General features: G+C 41.2%; 1 long non-coding RNA gene across 1 annotated transcript in view; it reads left to right on the forward strand.

Annotated features, from left to right (window-relative positions):
* Positions 1-1,343: 1,343 nt before the first annotated feature.
* The window catches only part of LOC138288569 (uncharacterized), a 42,670-nt gene continuing 29,057 nt past the window's right edge, over positions 1,344-14,956 (forward strand). The window contains exon 1 of the long non-coding RNA XR_011202464.1: positions 1,344-1,487. This is a non-coding gene — a long non-coding RNA (uncharacterized lncRNA). The remainder of the gene's footprint in view (positions 1,488-14,956) is intronic.

A 14,956-nucleotide genomic window follows, 5' to 3' on the forward strand; every position in this document is an offset into this window, starting at 1 on the left:
TAGAGATAGGCAGCTGCATTCACTAAGAAATATAGCCAAGTAGTCACCTGATCTACTTATGTATGGAGCGAAACAGTGCTTCAATCATACATGAGGCCCATGAGTATACAGTTTCTCTGTGCTCTGTCACTGGTCACTGAAACTGGCCTTTGAAACTCCTTTTGTGAACTCTCAAACTCACATTTAATTACAAATATGTCACTTGTGTGATATGTTGTACATATGTCACATAGCACTGTATTCCCTAACAAAGGCACTGAGGTAAATCTTCCCCACTTACATAGAGATTTAGAGAGTCACATATGTAATAAAAAGGCACTCACATAGTGGCAGATATACTAAAATATCTCATAGTGCTTCTAGACATAGACACCTGTAATGGCTGACAATTACAACCAAGTACTCACACAATCTATATATGTATCCAGAGAAATACTGTTTCAACCATGCATGAGGCCTGTAAGTGTAGAGTTTCTCTGTACTGTGTCACTGATCAATTAAACTGGCCTATGAAATTAAATTGCTTTCTGATCTCCCAACTCACATCTAAATGCAAATATTTAACCTCTTAAATATGTTGTACACATGCCATTAAGCATGGTGGATTGTGCTTCAGTGATTAAGAAATATCCTTTTCAGTTTCAGAAGCTTAGTTCAGTGGTTTCAGACCACTAAACTGAGCACTAGATAAAGTATGGTATTGACTATAGAACTGACGTTCATGTTCCCAGAATGCATCAGGCAATGACAGAGAAACGGAGACACATTTACATTAAGTTACATAGTCAGAAAGCATTTACCTATGCATAAATATCAAAAGAAATTGGAGACATATTCACATAGCCCTGAATTCTCTAACAGACGTACTGGTGTATGTAATCACCCACTTACATACAGATGAGGAGAGTCACATAGGTACTAAAACAGACAGAGACATACTGTCACATACATAAAATATCTCATAGTGCTATTCAACTGCATTTGCTCAAAAGTACTCACACTATCTAGTCACATATGCAGAGAAATACTGCTTCAAACATGGATGAGGTCTATTAGTGTATTGTTTCTCTGTGGTTTGTCACTGGTAACTGAAATTGACCTGTAAAACCCTTTCTAAACTATTAATCTTTTAGTTAAATTCAAATACTAGCCCTGTGTGATGTTGTAGGCATCCTATTAAGCATGGTGCATTGAGGTCCTGTGTGCTTTATCACTCCATTTCTGAGCTTGCTCTCTGAAAGTTACTACTCAGGAAACACAGATAGAAAAGAAAAGTTCATACTTAATAGAATAATAATGCTCTAAATATATAATTGAAATGTATTGTTCTTTATTTACAGGTATCAATTTCTTCTTGAGTGCACACTGTTACCATGCCATTAAAACGTCAGAGAAGAAAGAAACATAAACAAGAATACTACCTCCTCAGAACTGAAAAACAAAAGGGGCTAGATGGCAAAAAATATAGAAAGAAACAGAAGCTGCTGGTAAGAGAACAGACAGTTCTTAAAATAGTATGTGGTCAACTTGAAACTCAGCAAAATAAAGTACAAAAAAAACCAACTGTGACATCAAGTAAGAGGGGAGTAAAGGTACATAGTATCACAAGTAAAAAAAACTACAGTGAACCATGCAGTTTAACTAGAAGTTAGATCCAGTTCAAAGAAATAGGAGTCAGAATGTTCTGTAGCAGAGTAATCAAGAATCTAATCAGAATTATGAAGAAGTATAAAAGAAGGAGAGAAGCTGTCAGACAAAAGGAACATTAAAGTCTAGCTGATAAGGCATTTGCTCTGAAGAGGAAGTTATTTATCTTGATTTTGAATAGAATTAAAACAGTAGATAAAATAGTGTTGAGTGTGAGGAAAAAAAGCTCAAAGAAAAGATGTATAAACAGAACCAACTTTTGCAAAGTTTTTAGTGGGGAATGGATACATACTTCTAGGACTGAGCCTTTCTTAAATGAAGAAAGCTACTTGCAAGAGAACAGACTAGTGCATGCAGTTGACAAATGTGGATGCTGTTATGAGATAAAAGATGGTTCTCCTTTGAGAAAGAGGTAATGGTACCTAGAAATGTAGAACACATCATTGCTGAAGAGCTTCAGGGAAGACGTATGTACACAGGCACCAGTGTATAAGTGGAATTTTAGCAGTATTTATATTGTTCGACAGGAATCAATTGATATACTCAGAACTTTTTATGAAAGTTTCAAGTAAAAGTCTTGAACAGAAAATTGTACAAAGACTAGTTCCATGCAAAGTAAGAAAATGTACAAATCTATAGGGACATTCACTAGCATATTTATCGATGAAAATGTGCCAAAGCACCTTCCATCATTTTAGAATGGTAACTGTTCACCAGTCACGTATGTGTACTCTAGTTGGAAGACTTTACCATGTGAAGACTCCTGCAGTGTGTTTAGGGAAAACAAATAGAGTTATTTTGTATGGAACAGTGGCAGAGTTAGAAAAGATTTGTGATGATGTGCACTTCTGTTTCTTTGGACCTCAAGAGGAGTGTGCAGAAAATTTACAGTTGGAATCTGGAGGTATAGCAAAACCGGGGATATCTATTACTGTTGTTAACTTTCGTGAAGAAATTAGAAAGTTTAAAACAGTCTGTTCAGAGAAAACAGACTGTATTTGCATATGCTGTAGATTCGCTCACTACAAAACTCAAACTAATTATGTTACTGTGTTTTCAAAAACTAAAGACAACAGTGATAAATGGTGAGATTTTGCAGCTTACTTATTTGTAAAAGAATGCTTTGATTGTTGCAAATTACAAGTTATATGTAAGTACTTGTATAATAAATTAGAGGAAAATAAAATGCCAGCTAGATCAGTGTGTAACAATTAGAACTAGTTTCTATACGACAAGAACTGCAAGACGTGAATGCTTATGAGTCAATACTTATACAGTCTGTACATCCATTCCAAGCAATAGTCTGTATTGAGCCAAAGGCAGGAAAGTTAACTCCAACTGAGCTCCAGAAGGGTCTAAAAGGTAGAGTGGTTTATTTGCCATCATATTTTAAGAAAACTGTTGAAACTAAAGGTGTGGAAAGAGATTCTAAAGAGGGACTTGTGATTCTAGTGAATGGTATACCAACTAAGAGTAAAAAGATATGGCAAGAGTTAGTAGTTGTAAGTAAAATAGCCCCTTTGCTGATAGGCCTTTTCCCCCTCCTGTGCCGAGCCTTTTTTTGGCTATTTGGGGCAGTTCGTGCTTAGGCCCTCATAACTTTTTGTTCACATAAGCTACCCAAGCCAAATTTGCATCCTTTTTTCCAACATCCTAGGGATTCTAGAGGTACCCAGACTTTGTGGGTTCCCCAGAAGGAGGCCAAGAAATTAGCCAAAATACAATAAAAATTTCATTTTTTTCAAAATATTGGGAAAAAGGGGCTGCAGAAGAAGGCTTGTGGTTTTTTCCCTGAACATAGCATCAACCAAGGGTTTGTGGTGATAAAATCACCAGCTTCCCAGCTTTCAGGAACAGGCAGACTTGAATCAGAAAACTAAATTTTTCAACACAATTTTGGCATTTTACTGGGACATACACCATTTTTACGATTTTTTGTGCTTTCAGCCTCCTTCCAGTCAGTGACAGAAATGGGTGTGAAACCAATGCTGGATCCCAGAATCCTAAACATTTCTGTAAAGTAGACAACATTCTGAATTCAGCAAGGGGTAATTTGTGTAGATCCTACAAGGGTTTCCTACAGAAAATAACAACTGAAAAAAAAAACATATTGAAATTGAGGTAAAAAAAAACAGCAATTCTTCTCTACGTTTTACTCTGTAACTTTTTCCTGCAATGTCAGATTTTTTAAAGCAATATACCGTTACGTCTGCTGGACTCTTCTGGTTGCGGGGATATATGGGGCTTGTAGGTTCATCAAGAACCCTAGGTACCCAGAGCCAATAAATGAGCTGCACCCTGCAGTGGGTTTTCATTCTATACCGGGTATACAGCAATTCATTTGATGAAATATAAAGAGTGAAAAATAGCTATCAAGAAAACCTTTGTATTTCCAAAATGGGCACAAGATAAGGTGTTGAGGAGCAGTGGTTATTTGCACATCTCTGAATTCCAGGGTGCCCATATTAGCATGTGAATTACAAGGCATTTCTCAAATAGTTGTCTTTTTAACGCACTCTCTTATGTTTGGAAGGAAAAAATGTAGAGAAACACAAGGGGCAATAACACTTTTTTTGCTATTCTATGTTCCCCCAAGTCTCCAGATAAAAATGATACCTCACTTGTGTGGGTAGGCCTAGCGCCCACGCCAGGAAATGCCCCAAAACACAACGTGGACACATCCCATTTTTTGACAGAAAACAGAGGTGTTTTTGGCAAAGTGCTTACCTGTAGATTTTAGCCTCTAGCTCAGCCGGCCCCTAGGGAAACCTACTAAACCTGTGCATTTTTGAAAACTAGAGACCTAGGGGAATCCAAGATGGGGTGACTTGTGGGGCTCTGACCAGCTTCTGTTACGCAGAATCCTTTGCTAACCTCAAAATTTGGCTAAAAAAACACATTTCCACACATTTCGGTGACAGAAAGTTCTGGAATCTGAGAGGAGCCACAAATTTCCTTCCACCCAGCGCTCCCCCAAGTCTCCCGATAAAAATGATACCTCACTTGTGTGGGTGGGCCAGGTGCCTGCAACAGAATAAGGCCAAAAACTTGTAGAGATAGAGGGGATAGCACAGCGAGTTGATAAGGCCATATTCTTCTTTTATACATCTTTAGGCTGACTCTGCTTTGGGGACCCACACAAGTGAGGTGAAATTTTACTTGGAAGACTGAGGGGAACGCTGGGAGTAGGAATTTTGTGCTGGAGCGGTGATCGTACAAATGAAAGTCAGGAAAATATGCTTTTTTAAGCAAATTTTGAGGTTTGCAAGGGAGTCTGGGTAAGAAAATGTTGGGGGATCTACGCAAGCCACACCTCCCTGGACTCCTTGGGGTGTCTAGTTTAAAAAAATGTCTGGGTTTGGTAGGTTTCCCTAGATGAGGGCTTCACCCAGGACCAAAAACATAGGTGTCCCCTCCCCCCACAAACACAGGTAGTTTTGTAATATCTCATTTTGATGTGTCCACATACGTCTGTGATGTGCCAAACATAAAAATTGTGAAAAGAAACACACTTAGGTTATGTGAAAAAGACCCCTCACCCACCAACCAAGTTGGTGGCATGCTTTATCATCGTGGTCCCACCCGAGGCACCTAGCGTGTCACAGGTGTGCTGAGACGCCTGGTTACAGCGGAGCAGGTTTTGTCATTTTTACCACACATACTGGTGAGTGATGGTTCAGTGGATCAAATTTTATTAACAAGCGATTTCACAAAAATGAAATGTACTGTTAATAACTGAAAGGCCAAAAAACTGAACCAATGACTCACAGCTCGTGAGCTGTAAAGCCACGGCAAGGCATCAACCGCTTTACAGTCCATTCACACACCTTTCATACATGACATGCACAAGACCATTCACGCCGCCAGCCACGGGCCCAGCACATTACAACACTCACATCAACAGACAGCTCCACTCAAGGGCCCATCACTTACATACGCCCACATGCTTGATACAACAATCACACCAGCTGATGGGAGTGTGTGGACTGGTGTTTGGCTGGCAGTGTGTTGCAGTAGCCAACAGCAAGTCAAAATGTACTCCCTCAGCCAAGCCCCACTCCACACACAATGGCATCACTTTTTGTTTTTTTTAAACAAAGAAACCCCTAACTAATTAGAAATAATTACAAAACTACAAACACAAAAGCTCTAACTAAGTACATGACATAAATGCTAACCATGAAACTGAACACATGACAATACAAAACAGACATGAGTTTACACTCATGGTTGTTCCCAGTAATTCTTCTGGGTGTGGTAATTCTTAAAACAACCACCCACACACAGCCCAGGCTTCAAAGGACAATCTGGGCAGTACATTCGAGTCTCCCTCCAGATACCTCTTCAAAAACACACTCTACATTTCTTAGCTGGAAATCCTTTTTTGGGTGTGGGAGGAATGTGCTCAGCAAAGTGGCGATCTTTCAATCTAGCCACATCCTCCACCACTGCTTCTCTAGGAACTCTGGACTGTTCCACCACAATAAGGCTCTCTATCACTGACTCCTGAAATTTCACAAATGTCATCTTTGACTCTGGAGACCTATCCTTAAACACAATAAAAGCATTAAAAGTTGCTAAGTGGAAGAGGTGAATTGCTAACTTCTTATACCAAACGTAAGACTTACGAATAGCAGTATAAGGTTGCAACCTTTGATCAACTCTATCTACACCTCCCATGTGCTTATTATAATCTAAAATGCACACAGGTTTGCGCACTTCAGCAACCTGGCCCCAAACAATGACGGGGGAAATACTCTCATCATGGATGGTACTTAGCATGTAGACATCCCTCCTGTCTTAATTCTTCAAAGCTAGCAGCTCATCATTCCGCAAGGCACTGCACTGTCCCCTCTGAAGTTTTTTACAGACAAGCTCCCTTGGATAGCCTTTCCGGTTACAACAAATTGTGCCACAAGCAACAGTGTCCACTCTAAACAATTCCTTGAACAACTGCACTCCAGTGTAAAAGTTATCTACATACAAATGGTGACCTTTGTTGAACAGTCGTCTACCAAGTTCCCACACAATTTTCTCAGTAACTCCAAAAGTGGGAGGGCAACCAGGGGGGTCAATACTGGAATCCCTACCAGTGTAGACACGGAAATTATACACATATCCTGTACTACTTTCAGACAGCATATACAATTTAATTCCACATTGTGCCCTCTTGCTAGGAATGTACTGCCTAAAAACCAAACGACCCTTAAAGAGGACCAAAGACTCGTCCACAGCTATTTCTTTGCCTGGAACATAGACCTCTGAAAACCGATCTACAAAATGATCAAGGACAGGCATAATCTTAAAAAGACGGTCAGAATCAGGGTGATCTCGTGGCAAGGCTAATGCATTGTCAATAAAATGAAGCATCCTAAGAAGAAGCAAATACCGATTACAACTCATTGTTGCAGGAAATACAGCTGTTGCCATCAAGGGACTAGTAGACCAATAAGAAGCCAGTGATGGCTTCCTTATCAACCCCATCAAAAGAGTCAAACCTAAAAACCTTTTCATCTCCTCCAAATTTGTGGGAATCCACTGGGCAGCTCTAGAGTATGGCCTAAGTCTAGCAGCGTTGTCCCTCAAATACTGCTCCGCATACAAATTAGTCTGTTCAACAATCTCTTCCAAAAACACATCATCCACAAATAACTCAAAGAAATTGTCAGGCAGAAAGTTCTCAGTATTGACTCTACACCCCGGTAGACCAGTAAAGGCAGGCAACTGTGGCTGCTCCATGTTTGGGGCAACCCAGAGTTCAGGTCTTCTAACGGGAAACCTTTCAGCCCCAGGTTGCTGCACTAATGGCACACCAGTGTCCTCCTCTGAAACAGGCCCTTCATCTGCACTGAGTGTGGCTTCTTCATCAGAAGATTCCTCTCCGACAGAAACTTCACTGCCAGAATCCCTCACTTCCTCCTCTGCCTCAGATGCAGAGTCCGTCTCATAATCATGATCAGACAATGACTCAAAAAGCATACCAACCACCTGCTGAGCGGTCATCCTGCGGCTAGCCATTATCTTTCCTACGAAAATTAACTGGACAAATGCACTACCAACAACCAGCACTGTGTAAGATAAGTGATAAAGTGTAGCTTTATTAGTAAGAGTTATAAAGTCAAAAACTATACCGCTCACTTGCCTGAAAAAGCTTGAATCGCCAGCAACTACTCTGCACAGACATAGCAATCACCAATGATATCCCACTAAAAAGAAAGAAAGAAAAGCAAATTAGAAATAAGACAACACAAATATCATTGTGCACAAATCTAAGGACAATTTCACACAAACCTGCATTTATTACACCACCTACAAACATGTCATTCATGCATGGCAACAATACTCCTTTGGAGTAAATTGTTTTTTCTTACCTAAAACATGCAACTATGCAAACCACAGGTCAACCACCGCCAAAACTGCAAGGAGCCACAGCAAAGAAAGCAAAAGCTTTGAACTAGAACAAAAAGGAGGGAAAAAAAAATATCACAAATGCAAATACTTCATCAGTTGACAAACATCCCACCATCAAGCATTTAGAAATTGGTGCCTAAGTGGATTCTGCCATAGGGGCAGATGGGCCTACTAAACAATAGGCCTATCTGCCCCAAGGAGGGCAGAAAATATCTTTAGTAGTGTGTCCCCAGGGGGAGCGACCCTTGCTCAAGGGCCCACCCCCAAACAAAAAAAAACCACACACACACTATCCCTGGTGCCTATGTGGGTTCTGCCCCCAAGGGGGGCAGATGGGCCTAAAAAAGTTAGGCCCATCTGCCCCCAAGGGGGGCAGAAATGGCTAACAATTCAATGCCCCCCTTGGGGGGGGGACGCCCCTTGCCCAAGGGGACGCCCCCCACATAAATAAACATAAAAAAAAAAATCTGTGGCGTTCTAGTGGTTTCTGCCCCCATTGGGGGCAGATCAGCCTAAAAATAATAGGCTGATCTGTCCCCAAGGGGGGCAGAAATGGCCTTGGTACACCTGCCCCCAAAGGGGGGCGACCCTTGCCCAAGGGGCTGCCCCTCCTCCACTAACACACACACACACTATCCCTGGTGTCTAAATGGCTTCATCCACCCTTGGGGACAAATGGGCCTAACAAAAATAGGCCCATCTGCCCCCAAGGGGGGCAGAAATGGCCAACAGTTCAATGCCCCCCCCCAAAAAAAATAAACATATAAAAAAATCCCTGGCATTCTAGTGGTTTCTGCCCCCTTGGGTGCAGATAAACCTAAAAATATTAGGCCGATCTGCCCCCAAGGGGGGCAGAAATGGCCACACAAACATGCCCCCAAATGGGAGCGACCCTTGCCCAAGGGGCCGCTCCCCAACGCTAAAAATTGAAAACATAAAAAAATAAAAAAATCCCTGGCGTCTAGTGGATCAGCCTAAAAATAATAGGCCGATCTGCCCTCAAGGGGGGCAGAAATGGCCACACAAACATGCCCCCAAATGGGAGCGACCCTTGCCCAAGGGGCCGCTCCCCAACGCTAAAAATTGAAACCATCAACAACAACAACAAAATCCTTGGCATCTAGTGGCTTCTGCCCCGCCATGGGGGCAGATGGGCCTAAAAATATTAGGCTGAGGGGCTTCTCCCAAACGCTAAACATTTGAAAACATAAAAAAATATATATATATCCCTAGCGTCTAGCGGGCATTGCGATCGGGCAGCAGGAATGCGCAAAGAGACACTGGGGGAAAGGAAAAGCCTTTCCTTTCCCCCGGTGCCTCTTTGTCCCAAACCCCCCACCCGCCGGAGGAGAAACTCACCTGTTTTTCCCTTCATCGCACTGGAAGCAAATGGCTTCCAGTGCGACCGGCAGTGGGTACGCGCTGATGTCATTACAGGGTGTGGGGGGTGAGGGAGGTGGGGGCAGGGGTGGAAGGGGAAGGTCTTCCCCTTCCATCCCCGCCTTGGGGGGTGGGGTGGAAGCCCACAAAGAGGGAGCGCTAGCTATCCCTCCGGGCTCTGTGCCGAAGACGTAATGGTTACGTCCTCGGCACAGGAGCACTGTGCCGTGGGACGTAACCACTACGTCCGCGGCACAGAAGGGGGTAAAGAAAGCAACATTATATCTGGTACAACATAGCATTTAATTTAATTCTCTTCAAGATATTCCACAAATAGATGATGGTACAAATAGTCCAGAGGCCAAATTGAGAATATAGTTCGAACAAGAACAGAACAAATTTATGAATACTGTAGTATTCATCCTCTACATTCTAAAGAGATTAACAGAGATGCTATTGAGCTATTTTAAATGAAAAAAAAATAAAAAGGTGCTCTATTAAGTGTGTGGGACAAAGGCTTAGAATCTTCTTGTTCTCCAAATCTCTTTACTGCTGGAGTTGGAGGTAGGTATGATGACCGGACTGTACAAATACTAGAAGCTGAGTACAGATCTACCAGACTTTATTCAGCAGACCCTATATTTCATCAGAATATTCCTTATAGATTTCACCTACTATTTGAGAGTAACATGTCTGGTTTATCCTATGCAATAAAACATATTCTAGAAACAGAAGTAAATTTATGGAATCTGACAGCAGAAGAATTTGTTGATAAAGTTCAAGGAAAAGACAAACACCTTGAATATAACTTAATCAACTTGATGGTATGTCAACATGGTGCAAATGAATGTTGGTATCAATGTCATGGTAAATTAAAATGCATGTTAAGGAATCTAGGGCCATCTACTTGGTTTGTGACACTCAGTTGCGCGGAATATGCGTGGGATGACCTTCTTGAAATTTTACGTGAAGCAACCTCAAACATAAAAAATTTCAATTTGAAAACTGCAGAAGAACTCTCTTCATTGGATCCTGCAAATGTTTGCTGATATTTTAACCACAGATTTTAGGCAATGATGGCTTTCATCTGTAACAAAACGAATCCTCGTCTTGGTGACGCCACTGATTTCTTCTGTCTCAAAGAGAACCGAGCAAGAGGTGCTCCACACATTCATATGCTGTTAAAAGATGCCCCAAAGTTTGGAACAGACAGTGCTAACTCTGTCTTGTCTGTCATAGAACAGTATGTGACATGTGCCATTCCAATTAAAAATGCTGAGACTGCAACAACAAGTTTTATGATTTCAAAATCACAGGTGTGGCAAATATTGTTGTCTGACATACAAACCAAAAGCTACATTTTAGACACAATGTTGCTTTGGATTTCCACATCCTGTTATCTCAGAAGGAACAGTGAATAGCTTTTTGTCTGCAGAGAGCCACACCTTGACACAGAAATCACCAAAACATACCTACAACATCAGAAGAACAAAGCTTCAAAATACAAAAATGACTACAACCCTGTTATTCTAAACAAGTGGAATGCAAATATAGACGTACAATTTGTTGCTGATAATTCTATTGCTGTAGCTCACCGCATTGCTTCTTACATAACACTGGCACAAAAGTCAGAAATAAAAGAGATGTGGGAAGACATTTCAGCAGAAAAGACTCTCTGCAAATAATTGTACAGTTTTAGCTTGAAAATGCTTTCATCATCATCACTTTATTTCGGTAAAAATATACCATAAAAGCGCAATACAAAACATTTAAGAAAATAGAAATAGAGGATAAAAACATTAAGATTTAAGAAACTTAAAACAATGAGATACAGTACCTGAAAATTTACATAAATATAGAAATATAGTGAGGGTGTGCAGTATTAGTTATACATTGTCTAAAATGTGTTATTTAACCATACATTATATTTCACAACTATAAGCTACATTGCCTACTTCTGATATCTATTGCTACATTTTGTTTTTTTAAATTCCAAGTCTAAAATGCCAAATAGATTCAAAAACTTTTGCCAAGGAACATGCCAGTAGCACCGATGGATCCGATTTGAATATTCTCAGAGCCGGTAAACAATTCCTAAAACCCATTCGTTTGCATAAAGGAATGATCCAAAAAGCCCTCTGTTTACGGTATGCGGGACATTGGAAGAGGACGGAGATCACGGATTCTTCGTTCTCGCAGCCCATTGGACATGACTTGGACCTATTGGTTGTATTGGATGATTTGTAGGTTAGGGTACACAAAGGAAGAGACCCTATTCTAAATCTGATATACAGAGCACGTGCAAGTGGAGAGAGTAATGTGTCCATGTAGTGCTCAAACTCATATTGGCATTTGATTTGTAAAAAACTGCCAATCATAGTAGAGGACAAAGCTTCTGCCAATTGCGAAGTTTGGACATTAAGCCAAAATGCGTCCTTCAAAATCTGGATAGCATTTTTTGGAATGGAAGAAGGGTCCTTCGAATAGTTCCCCAAAGCAAGAAAGGAAAAGGTCTGTTCTACATAAGCACACCACTTAATTTTTGTAGTAGAGTTGGTACTCACCAGATTGATCAACCCAAGTCTATATGGGATAAGAGAATCTACTGACCACAGTTGGATCCAGAACAACAATGGCCTTAGGGTGGCGATCTGGTTAATGGGAGAACGATTTAAATCAATTCGGATGGGCAAGGATGGAGTGCTGGAAGGAACTCTTAGCAACATCTTTAAGAAAGAATTTTCCACCCTTACCAAATCCTCCAGGTTGCAGTGGCCCCACAGCTCAGCTCCATATAGGGCCCCCCTTGCTTGAGATTTATATATTTCTAGAGCAGGTGTCATGGCAAATCTGGGGGATCTAGCTGCAAATCTCACAATACCGCCCACCCTTTGCTTCAAGCACATTGCTGATTTCTGGAGATGAGCATGCCATTTATGTGATTTTTCCAGTTTTAGTCCTAATTAATCAAAAACACCCACTCTTTCCAATGTGACATCCTCTATGCGAATGGGTCTCCTCATCTTTTGCTTTTTATCCCCAAACACCATGTATTTGGTTTTTGTTGAATTAATTTCTAAGCCATGGTCTTTGCAAAAGTCCGTAAAACTCATAAGCAAATTAGAGAGGCCCGTAGCCATTTGCGATATTAGCAAGGTGTCATCAGCGAATAGAAGACATGGAATCTTTTGCCCACTCATTTTGGGGGCATCACTAGAACATTTCAAAAGATAGGGGGTGCATGCATTGATGAAGAGAAGAAATAATGTGGGAGCAAGTACACAGCCCTGTCTCTTGCCACGATTTGTGGGAATCTCTAATGTTAATTCACCTTTCGGGCCCCATCGAATTCTGGCACAATTGTCAGTATAAAGATCTCTAATTATATTTAGCATAGAACATGGAACCCCCACACTGCTCATGACTTCCCACAGCTTTTGGCGTGGAACAAGATCGAAAGCAGATTTCAAGTCTACAAATGCCACAAAAAGGTGGCCTGAATCTACATCAACAGTTTTCCATTTTATGGAAATAAAGCGGAAGACCTGGTCAATTGTACTAACTTTGTCTCTAAACCCCGCCTTGAGATGGCTAAGTACTTGATTATCCCCTATCCATTTTTTTCAGCCTACTTAGTAGCTGGTAGCAAAATATTTTTTGTAAGTTATCTAAGAGGCTGATGGGTCGGTAACTCCCTGGTATGCCCCTCTCCCCTTTCCTATATAAAGGCACAATAGTTGCCTCCTTCCATGAACCGGGATAAAATCTATTAGTCAAAATAGTATTAGAGATCCTGTTTACGTGTGGACTCCAGTTATTCAGGTCTGCTTTGTACATGTCTGAGGGAATGCCATCTGGTCCTTGGGCCTTCCCTGATTTTTGGGCAACGATGGCAAGCTCAGTTTCTTTTAATGAAAAAGGTGGCAAAATAGTCACTGGCAACTGTGAAGATATCATCTCTCCATGGCTTATGGAACCACAATCGGGTGGGGAACCATGCAATCCCTTGAAGTGGGAAAGCCAAACTTCAGGGGCAATGTGAAACTCTGGCTTGGATACTTGGTTTTGATCGCTGCGGGTGACCAAAAGCCAGAAACGTTTGGGATCAGGGGCCCCAGCGGCCTCAGCCAATTCGCTCCATAGCACCTTTTCATGTTCAGATTTACACAACTTACATATGGAGACATAATTTCGTCTTGCGTTAACAATTTCTTCTCTATTTCTTTATCTTAGCACCTCGATCAAGGTGCTTTTGGCCTCTCTACATCTCTTATCAAACCACTTACTGCTAGGATGGAAGGAAAGGCTAGCTCATACCCTAACAGATTTAAAAAACAAATTCTTAAGAGTGGCGAAGAGATCCAAATGGAGAAACATGATTTCAAACGGAGTCAATGTAAGATGGTCATCAAAGAGCTGGTGGCTGAAGACTAATGCACATAGTTTGCCCCGTAAATTGTTAGAACTCTGAAAAAAGTCCCATCTAACCGCACGCTTATTACTAGACATCTTCAGAACACCAGTAGGTGCAAGAACGAGGGGAGACACAGCTCCTAATAGAAATTTTCTGTTGTATACAATTTGGAGAGGAGCATGGTCGCTAGTATACGGGTTACCCACTTTCACGTCTTTTATGTAGTGCCAGACCCTTAAGTCAATAAGAATAAAATCCAGGGTACTACTAAAGTATTACTAAAGTATCATAAGGTCTATTATCTGAAGAGCTCTAATCCTGACTTTGGATGAATTTGGTTGAATTGAATAGGGAGGAATATTCCATATATCATCTTCAGTCTGCATGGCCTCAATAAATGCAGAATTGGGCTCAATTAGCGCATTATAATCCCCGGCTATAATAATATGGTACTTTGGACGAAGATCCAAGATTATGGTATTCAGAAGCTCTATGGTGGCTGACCGTTGGTTGGGAGGGCCCGGTCTATTGTAAATATTTATACACAAAACAGGGGGACCCGGGTTTGGCTGTATGACTATAGCCAAAATGTCAGGGGAATCTACATGTAGCTCCTTTATTCCACCCACCTTACCCAAATGCAGAGGCCCCCTACTGCCCTACCAGCTAAAGACGGCATGGCTTTTTTGAAGAAGGAGCAAAACCTCTGCCTATACATACTGTGAGTTGCCCATGTTTCCTGGAACATACAGATGTTAAAATTGTTGATGTAAACCCCCCAATCAGTATCAGCTAATTTGCTGTTAATACCAGTCACGTTCCACGACAAAAGCTTCGCAGTTGAATGAGCAATAGAACAATTAGATTTAGAAGATGTATCATCTGAATAAAGACTATTGACATGCTCAACAAAGAATACAGTTTTAAAGTTATCAATAGGATCGGGTTACGATTTTCATAACGATACGTCTCCTGAACTTGGTGGATTTTTTGGAAATGGTGAGGCCGGCGAACCAGAACTTGTGATAATATTGCGGGACGTAGATGGACATAGTCAGTCAATATCTGAAGTGGCCCCCTGGAAGTCAAGTTCACATACATTGT

This window comes from Pleurodeles waltl, chromosome 4_1, assembly GCF_031143425.1.
Source record: "Pleurodeles waltl isolate 20211129_DDA chromosome 4_1, aPleWal1.hap1.20221129, whole genome shotgun sequence".
Classification (NCBI taxonomy): domain Eukaryota; kingdom Metazoa; phylum Chordata; class Amphibia; order Caudata; family Salamandridae; genus Pleurodeles; species Pleurodeles waltl.